Source organism: Molossus molossus, unplaced genomic scaffold, assembly GCF_014108415.1.
Source record: "Molossus molossus isolate mMolMol1 unplaced genomic scaffold, mMolMol1.p scaffold_m16_p_7, whole genome shotgun sequence".
Taxonomy (NCBI): domain Eukaryota; kingdom Metazoa; phylum Chordata; class Mammalia; order Chiroptera; family Molossidae; genus Molossus; species Molossus molossus.
The window spans coordinates 34030142-34040894 of NW_023425401.1; positions in this window are offsets into that span (position 1 = coordinate 34030142).

A 10753-nucleotide genomic window follows, 5' to 3' on the forward strand; every position below is an offset into this window, starting at 1 on the left:
CCAGTATTTACAAAAAAACAAAAGTTTTAAGTTTTTCTTAACTTTTAATGAAAGCCAAGTGTTAGAAATAGTAATTAAAATGTTTACAGTGAAGGTTGAAGTAGATGGCTAGATCTGCAGTACAGCCAAGCCTGGCAGCTCTTGATAAATTAGAATGAGCCACACAGGCTGGTCTTTTTTACAAAAACACCATGGTGTCCAGAAAGTAAATCCAGTCCACACACCACCCTGTTCCAGATTGGGTAAACTGAGCAATCCAAATGCCTCCAAAATAGCAATGTGCCCACTATATCAAAAAGACCTGAAGTTGTTAGCAATGGAAGAGGATGGTTTTGAACATGAAGGTCAGGATTTTGATATACAGTTTGATCTTTGAGCTTCTACCAAACTGCCCTTCATTTGGGGAGACATCATAATGGGTTATTCATGTGACTATCACTATTCCTTGATCAGTCCAGGTACCACCAATACATTTCAAAAAATAAAAATGAAGGGGAGAAGAAACTTTTCTAGCTCATTGTCCCTAAATGACATTATGTAAAAAAAAAAAAAAAAAAAAAAAAAACCTCCCAGCCCTGGCTGGTGTGGTTCAGTGGTTAGAGTGTTGACCTGCACACCAAAGGGTTGCAGGTTTGATTCCTGGTCAAGGGCACGTACCTGGGTTGCAGGTTCCATCCCTGGCCCTGGTGGGAAGCAACCTATCGATGTGTCTCTCTCACATCAATGTTTCTCTCTCTTCCCCTCCCCCCATCCCTTCCACTGTCTCTAATAGTCAATGAAAAAATATCCTTGGGTGAGGATTAACAACAACAAAAAGCAACTCTCTCAAATCCCCAAAAGCACTGTTTCATACTGTTCAGAATGAATAAACCTTCTGCAGTCTGGTAACATATCATTTTGAAAAGTTTCCATGTACTTTCAGGCCACAGATGTCTGGCAAAGCATTTCTGGAGCCTCCACATAATGCCCCCCATGAAGCATTGTCTTCCAAATGAAATGAAGGGACTGCCAGTGAGCAGAACTTACTGATTGCCTTTCCTATTTAAATCAGACCTTCTGATCAAGGACTAAATTATTCCACATTTGCCCAGAATTTGCAGTGTAGCAGGAAGTTATCCTGTAGAGCAGTGATTCTCAACACTGGCTGCACATAAAGATTGTTGGGGAACTTTAAAAAATACTGGTTGATGCCTTAAACCCATACCTAGAGACCTGGGATGGCACTGGGTGTTCGTATTTATTGAAAGCATTCGCACACACTCCCTCCTGGTTATTAAGAACCATTGGCTGTTGAGGGATGGCTGCTTTTTAGAACTCTGTGTGTTAATGGTTATGTAGCCAACTAACTTAAGCATCTCACTTGGCCAAATAAGTTACTTTGTATGGTAGGGTCAGAGTCCTGGAATTCTTGTTTTTATTTATTTATTTATTTATTTATTTTTTTTTTATCCTCACCCGAGGAATTTTTTCCATTTTTTGTTCAGATAGAGCGGGAGGGAGAGAGAGGAAGAGAGAGAGAGAGAGAAACATCGATGTGAAGGGACACATCGAGTGGCTGCCACCCGCACGACCAACCTGGGCCAGGGACAAACTGCAACCGAGGTACATGCCCTTAGCGGGAACCGAACCCGGGTCTCTCCAGACCGCAGGCCGACACTCCAACCGCTGAGCCAAACCGGCCAGGGCTGGAATTCTTGTTTTTAATGATCTTTAGTTACACCTATCATTACTGTGTCTGTGGAGTGCTTGGAGTTTATCTAATAGTAGCCAGGTTCTTCAAAAGAAAGATATTTAACTTGATTGTTTTGGAAATATTCAGTAAGTCCAGATGTTAAGCAAGGTCATGTTAACACCTTAAAAAGCTATCATTAGACATATTAAATAATAATAATAATAAAAAGCCAACATTCCCAGATAGTAGAGGGCTTTTTCTGTCTTGAAGAAATTCAACAAGAAAAGCACAGATTTTTGTTTTGTTTGTGTGTGTGGTGGGGGGTGGCGTGGGGGAATTTGGATTCTATCAGCAATACCCATACTTTTATAAACTTAAAGCGTGTAGGCTTATGAAAGTAAGATTCATACACATATAAAGTGTTAATGTTTCTTCTCCTTCATTTGTGGCAAATGAGTTAAATAAATCTTGCCAAAACATTAATACTTAAACAAATTAGAATAATTTTCCCCACACCAAAAAAAAAAAAATCATGATCCTTTTCAAATTCTACCTGAAAGCTATAAGAGAGAAACTTAAAAGGCAATTTTTAAAAATGAAATACAAGTGTTTTTTTCTTATAAGATTGCCACTAAACAAGACATTGGCCAAGTTCTTATCCCTTTGTCTATGCATGTTTATTTCTATACAGTAAATAAGCTGGACTGTGAACATTTCCAAAATAAAAAACTCCTGACATCAAGTAGCATTTCTGTAGGTGAGGATTAGGTACGTGAAGAACAATTTACTAATAAAATGAGTATGTTCTCTTTTAGTCTGATCTTGTTAACTGTCTTGTACATGTCCAAATGCAAAGAGTTCTGAGATTGAATACAACATGGGGTCAATTCTCCTTTTAGGTATTCTGGTTCTTTATCAATACCATGCAGTCCAGAAGAAAAGTCATTTTCCACTGATTTCCAAGAAATCAGTAGTGCATTATCAATATCAAACCTTTGTTACTGGGAAGAGTAATCATGATGATGAGAGAGACAGAAAGAGAAGGAGAGAAATGTAGGAAACCAGGTGGAGGGAATTGACTAAGGCAGCTAAAGGCTTGTTTCTCATTCTGGGTGTCTATTTTTAAAACTTGTTAGGTATGCTAAGACACAAAAACCAAAAACCACACAAATTTATAGCTTAATAAATTATTATAAGGTGAGCATCCTGTAATCACCACCCAGGTCATGAGATAGAACTTTGCTAGCATCCCTGAAGCACCTTCATTCTCATCTCAACACCTTTCCTCTTTCCAGAAGTTAAGCACCAACCATTCCTTCTGTTTCTTCATAGTTTTATCACCCAAGGGTGTACTTTAGACACTCTGATTAAGACTCACTTTTAATATTATGCTAAGTGAAATAAGTCTGTCAGAGAAAGACATATACCATATGATTTCACTTATATGTGGAATCTAAAGAACAAAATAAACTATTGAAACAGACTCATAGATACAGAGAACAACAGACTGGTGGTTGCCAGAGGGGAAAGGGGTTGGGAGAACTGGGTGAAAAAAGTGAAGGGATTAAGAGGTACAGATTAATAGTTGCAAATAGTCATGGGAGTGTAAAGTACAGCATAAGGAATATAATCAATAATATTATAATAACTGTGTATGGTGCCAGGTGGAAATATTGAGGGGAGCACTTTGTCAGGTATATGATTGTCTAACTACAGTGCTATACACCTGAAACTAATTCAAAATAATATTGACTGTAAACTGTAATTGAAAAATAAAATTGCCCTGGCCAGTTTGGCTCAGCGGTTAGAGCGTCGGCCTGCGGTCCAGAGAGACCCGGGTTCGGTTCCCGCTAAGGGCACGTACTTCGGTTGCAGTTTGTCCCTGGCCCTGGTTGGTCGTGCGGGTGGCAGCCACTCGATGTGTCCCTTCACGTCGATGTTTCTCTCTCTCTCTCCCTTCCTCTATCTCCCTCCCACTCTTTCTGTACAAAAAAAAAATGGAAAAACATCCTCGAGTGAGGATTAAAAAAAAAAAGAAAAATAAAATTAAATAAAAAGATTTGTCCTTAAAAATTGTTATATCTTTTAAGTAGTTTTTATTCTAGAGATTTTCTCTTTATCCCTTTATTTTCTTTGCAATTTATCTATTGGAACATCCAGGGCATTTGACCTATAGAGATTCCCACAGTCTGGATTTTGCTGATTGCGTGTTCATGATGCAGTTCAGTATTTCCTCTGTCATCTGTATTTCCTACAAATTGGCATCTGGCTCAAGGTTTATCAGACTTAGGTTCGGTGCTTTTGGCAGGTTCATAGGTGGTGATATGTTTTTTCATCAGGCAAATCTTAACTGGAGTGTCTAAAGTACATGTTTGGGTGATAAAACTATGAAGAAACAGAAGGAATGGTTGGTGCTTACTTCTGGAAAGAGGAAAGGTGTTGAGATGAGAATGGAGGTGCTTCAGGGATGCTAGCAAAGTTCTATCTCATGACCTGGGTGGTGATTACAGGATGCTCACCTTATAACAATTCATTAAGCTATGAATTTATGTGATGTTAGTAGCCTTTGATGTCTGATGCCTAGATACATTAATCGATTAGGGATTGCAGAATCTGAATTATATCATTTCTTTTACATTTATTGGCTGGAATATTTATATAAAGAAATACTTGCATATGTTTTCGATTACTCAGTAATATAATTCACACAGGAAAAACAGGATAATTGCTTGATTTTTTTCTTTTTATTTACCAGTGTTCAAGATAATGAATTGATTTTTTGCCATCATATAAAGGTAACTGATTAGGATTTTATTCATATTAGTATGAACCCATGAATTTAAACATTTAATGTTCTGGCTGCTTTTATCAGATTGCTCCCATGTGCACTGAGCCACCCTTCCAGGGCTTTAAAGGCAATGATTGATACCTGGTGCCAGATAAGTACTTACTTCTTATGTCTTTATTTGTTGGTGCCATTGGAAGATTGGAGTTTGATTTGCTAATTCTTGATAACACCACCTTGATAAAACCTTGTCATGAATCTGGCATTTACATTTGTGCTAAATGAAATGGCAACTCTTCCAAATACTGGAAAACATACAAATCACAAATTTATCCCAAGTTGGTCATTCTCCAAAAAATACACATAATTTTCAACTTTTTAAAAAATAAATAAGTTCATTATTAATTAATTAATTATTTAATCTTAGAGCCTGGGAGTCATGGAAAAAGAAATACGAGCCATCCAACCAGCAGAGGGAGTACAAGTTAACTGACAAATCTAAACTCCCAAACTCTGCTTTCCTATTGGTGAAATCACTGATAATGTTTTGGAGAGAAGGATGATACTGGGAACAGGACAGGACATGTCTGTGTTACTCTGTTATCTGTTGGGTGCAAATGAACTACACTGATTCTTAAAAAAAGGGAAACTGCAAAGTGAGGGGAAAAAGTATTCTCCTAAATTTCATCAGAGCCTTTGCTCAGAATTCAATACTTCATTGTCCACAGCCTGACTGATAACAGTCTTGGAGGATTAGGAGGGAGAAAAATATGATTAGCTCACTTTTTGTAAATTTAAAAAATAAATCCAGAAGTGGTATGAAATCCTTAAAGTCACATCAACTCAGAGGTAGAGGCAAAACTTAATATAAATCGTCCAAGTTTCATACCAGCTTTGCACATGGGACCTTAGTCAATGACAACTTTTTTAAAGCTTACAAAAATATTTTGCAGTTTTTCTACTTTTCTTTGCTAATAATGATCCAGCCAAGAGAAGCAGAAGAGCTCAAGAATACAGAGCACCCGAGCACTCCCTGATTCCTTTGCAAAGTTTCCTCTGGGGTTGGTGCTTTAATTTCCAATCAGTCTGAGTTAATAACGTATGGTTGTCAGTGCCATTGTTGACTCTCACAATTTCTTGTCTCAATCCCATAGTGCCTAGAGCTTGGGGCTCAGGGTCACTGGCAGGGGTTTTGATTTGGGGCTTTCTCTGTTTACACAATAGGGCAAGTCAATATCTCTCCCGTATCAGTGAATTCTGGACTAAATGGATCTATCACACATTGTAGACAAATGGAGACCTTGAAGGCTCTGTGGAAGCCTCCACTGCTTTTACATGTCACAGAACCCACAGATTCTCATTTGCTCCCCACAGAGATCTGAGTACAGCTGAACAAGAAAGAAAGAAAAGTCACATGAGAAGAGTGGAATGCTCATACAATATTTTTAGTCTGCAATGTATACTGAATTCCATTCACACAGTCCTGCAGGAGGTTTGGCCGATCTTCACAGAGCATGCCACAACTCCTGCTTATTGCAACAGATATGTACATTTCTCAAGGACTGACAATAATTAAAGAAAAAACAAACTGGGAGGCTCACATAGGGTTGTCGAGGCAGGCTTTCCCTTTTGCTTTTGTTGATACCTGTTTTATAAAAAGTGTTGGAAAGTTCAAATCTCTCTCCAATTTGGTGAACTCAAATTGTGCACCTAATTCAAACCAGTTTTGGAGATCACAAGGCTAATAAAAAGACCAAGAAAATTTTTTGAACAGTCTACCATCATTTTCAAAGAAATAAAATCAATATAGAAATGAAGTTTGAAAAAATGGAAATTTTTCCTTGGAGACGCAGGGTGAATACATGAGGACTTCTTGGTGGTGGCCATAAATGAATGTGTTTAGTTCTTGCGTTCCTTGAACTTAAAGGGTGCAGGTTTTTACTTGCATGTTCATTTGCCTCTATTTTGTGAATCTAATCTGTCTATCCCACACCAACAGATAGCATGGTCTCCTAAAGCCTGTTTGTTTCCAGCTCAGGAGTCTTCAACCCTGAGCTGGAGGTAAGGCTTTTAATCACTTCCAAGTGTTCTGAAACACCCAAGTCTGTGCTATGCTCATTTAGCTGAGTGGAGTACTGAGTTAATGAAGTAAGGTCATTAATTCAGTCATACTTAAGATGATCCTGCTAATCTTGCCCTCCTCTGTGTCAAGAAACACATTACCACAGAACACATACTCATTGCAAATCCATTAGTCACTAAGAGGAAAGGGAGGTGGATATGGATGGAGACAGACTGCACTAAAACTTGTCTGAGCCATTTTATAGCTGTGTGAGTTTAGGTAGATTACCTGATGCTTGCCATCAAACAGGATAATAATAACCACCTCATAGGATTGTTGTAAGGATTTAATGAGATTATCCCTGCGATGTGTTTAACATAATGGTAGGTATATAGAAAATGCTCAATAAATGTTATTTTAAATTTCAATTTATTGTTGCTAGTGTTGGTGGTATTGTTATTGTAATTACTGTTTGAACAGCATTTCAATACGCATGAGCTCCATGGTGCTAATTTACAAAATTATATGTTGTAGCTTAAATTCCTTTAGCATTGATAAATATTGGCTTTAAAACTGAGATCCGCAAGATATATAGAATCAGAGAAGCCAACAGACCTTCGTGGAAATGTAAGGGAGGCAGTAAACCTCCATCCTTAGAGCCACTGCCCACATGACACACTAAAATCAGCCAATACCACTGACATATGACCAACAAGTAACTGCTCACTGGTGCCCAATGTGACTTTTCAGTCTGCTGAGGATGACTTCTTTTCAAGTGATGAGTTTAGTAATGAGGAGTGTGGGTATAATTCAAGACATGAAAAAGACGGTCTTTTTTAACAAATCCAGACTGCAGCCATTTATCCATTTTTTCCTTTTGGGGGGAATAAAAGAGTTTAATTAGAAGAGTTCATGTTTTATTTTTATTTTTGCTTTCTTGTAAAAATAAAACATATTGGTTTCACAATACAAAAGTCAAAGGCGTGAATAATTTCCTGATGTTGTAGAGGAGTATCATGGATTTCAGACCATCCCCATACTGATTTCAAGTGCATATCTATACAACTAAAATGCAGTCAATAATTGTTCATGCCTGTTTAACTTCGGTGTGTCACCTAGCTGAGAAGTATATCTTAAGATGGATGGAAAAGAGAATATTCCAAGTACTTCTTTACATTTTAGCAGAAACAATAGCTAAAGTGGAGTACTCAATTCTATTAAAATATATCAGTTCTACTTCCGGTCAAGATGGTGGCGTAGGTAAATGTGGTATCACGTCCTCCCACCACCACATCAAAGTTACAACTAAACTACAGAACAACCATCATTCAAAACTACCTGAAATCAAGCTGAATGGAAGTCCTACAACTATGGAATTAAAGCAGCAGCCACAACAAGACTGGTAGGAGGGGTGGAGGCGCGGCGGGCTGGTCCCACAACCACGTGTGGCGGATAAAAATTAGAAGGATACCTGGGCTGGGAAGGTCCTCCCTGAGGACTGAGGGGTCCCCGTCCCACACCAGATGGCCCGCTCAGGGTTCCAGTACCAGGAAGAGAATCCCCATAACTTCTGGCTGGAAAAACCAGAGGGAACTGAGGCTCAGGGAGGCTGAGGCGGCTGGAGCCCCAGGCAGCTCCTCTTAAAGGGCTCGCGCATGGACTTATTGGACTCACTCCCTCTAAGCTTGGAGGGGAGGCGGCTTGAGGGGCCCCAGAGACATACAGGGAAAAACTAAGCTGTCTGGCATTAGAGCAAGGGCTGGAGAAGGGGCTTCCTCGGGGACAAAAGTGCTGTCAGAGGCCTTTGTTCCTTTGGTGAGCCCTTCCCTGGGGCAACAGACAGTCGCCATATCTGAGACTCCAGCAACCTGGCTAACACTGGTAGCCCCGCCCTGAGGCCCCACCCCACCCAACTTTCAGGCCCATCCAAGCTATTGCCAGTTGCTTAACCATAGGATGGCCTGTCTTGGATCCGGCTACAGGTTTTCCTAAATTCTTTCAAACAAGCAGCATCTGGTCTCAGATAGCCCCATACCTCTTGTTACGTAATACACAGAAACAAACACATAGAGGCAGCCCAAATGAAAGAACAGAACAAAATCCCAGAAAAAGAACTAAGCGAAATTGCCCAGCCGGTTTGGCTCAGTGGTTGAGCATCAACCCATGCACCAAGAGGTTGCGGGTTCGATTCCCGGTCAGGGCACGTGCTTGGTCCCCAGTAGGGGGCATGCAGGAGGCAACCAGTCGATGTTTCTATCGCTTTCTTCCTCTACCTTCCTCTCTCTCTGAAAATCAACAAACGTATATTTTAAAAAAAAAAAGAACTAAGCGAAATGGAGATAAGCAACCTAACAGATGCTGAGTTCAAAATACTGCTTATAAGGATGCTCAATAAACTTAGTGAGAACATCAGTGAACTTAGTGAGGGCCTCAAGAGCATAAAAAAGGACCAGTCACAAATGAAAGATGCGCAGTCAGAAATGAAGGAGGCACTAACTGAAATAAAGAATAATTTACACAGATTTAATAGTAGAGTAGGTAAAGCTAAGAAGCAAACCATCAATTTGGAATATAAGGAAGCAAAAAACACCCAATCAGAACAGCAAAAAGAAAAAAGAATCCAAAAAACTGAGGATAGTGTAAGGAGCCTCTGGGACAACTTCAAGCGTGCCAACATTTGCATCTTTGGGGTACCAGAAGGAGAAGAGAGAGAACAAGAAATCGAAAACCTATTTGAAACAATAATGGCAGAAAACTTTCCTAACTTGGTGAAGGAAACAGACATACAAGTCCAGGAAGCACAGAGAGTCCCAAATAAGATGAACCCCAAGAGGCCCACACCAAGACACATCATCATCAAAATGCAAAAGGTTCAAGACAAATAGAGAATCTTAAAAGCAGCAAGAGAAAAGCAGTTAATTACCTACAAGGGAGTTTCCATAAGACTGTCAACTGATTTCTCAAAAGAAACTTTGCAGGCCAGAAGGGAGTGGCAAGAAATATTCAGAGTGATGAAAAGCAATGACCTACAACCAAGGTTACTCTATCCTGCAAAGCTGTCATTTAGAATCAATGGCCATATAAAGACTTTCCCAGACAAGAAAAAGTTAAAGGAGTTCATCACCACCAAACTGTTATTATATGAAATGTTGAAGAAAAACATAAAATATATGAACAAACAAAATGGCAATGAATACATATCTATCGAGAATTGAATCTACAAACAAAATGAACATGCAGAACAGAAACATTCTCATAGATACAGAGAACATTTTGTTGGTTGCCAGATAGGAGGGGGGTTGAGGGAATGGGTGAAAAAGGTGAAGGGATTAAGAAGTACAAATTGGTTGCTAGACTGACAGACCTCAAAGAGAAGGGAGTTTGGGGAGAGGGAAGAAATAAACCAAAGAATTTATATGCATAACCAATGGACACAGACAACAGTGTGGGAAAAGGCGGGAGGGGTGCAGGAGTGGGGAGGAGGGAGTCAATGGTGGGAAAATGAGGAATATCTTTAATATATTGAACAATAAAGATAAAAATTTTAAAAAAATACATCAATTCTGCCATGGCCAGGTGGCTAAGTTGGTTGGAGAGTCTTCCCTTACACCAGAAAGGTTGTGGGTTTGATTCCCAGTCAGGACACCTACCTAGGTTGCCAGTTTGATCCCAGATCAGGGTGTGTATAGGAGGCAACTGATGTTTCTCTCCCTCCCCCCCTTCCACTCTATCTAAAATCAATGGAAAAATATCCTAGGGTGAGGATTAACAAACAAATAAATAAAATGAAAATAGGTTTATCTTTCTCCTCTCTAATATAAAGATGGGTTTTCTTAAGAAAGATTAGGCTAGATAGTCTTTACTCTCATTTGCAGTACAGTGTATAAAATTTTGAACCCACTACACTAGTAATAGCAAATAATACCACTACACTGGTAGTGCATTACTTCTAAATAATCATCGATGCAATTTATGTGTATTTTGCACTGCAAACTTTCAAATAAACTGGAGATCCAGGTAGGCAGGAATCAGGTAAATACATACTTGTTTAAGAAACTCTTTCAGAATAGAACTTATAGTAACTCTATCTCTCCTCACTCATTACATTTTCAATTTCTAAAACTATTTTCCCTTCAGGGCTTAACATGTTTAATCTCAGACTGGTATCAATATGCCTAAGAGGAAGTGAGATTTTACAGATGAAATTTTGGTTTTGAAATTAAACTATGTCTGG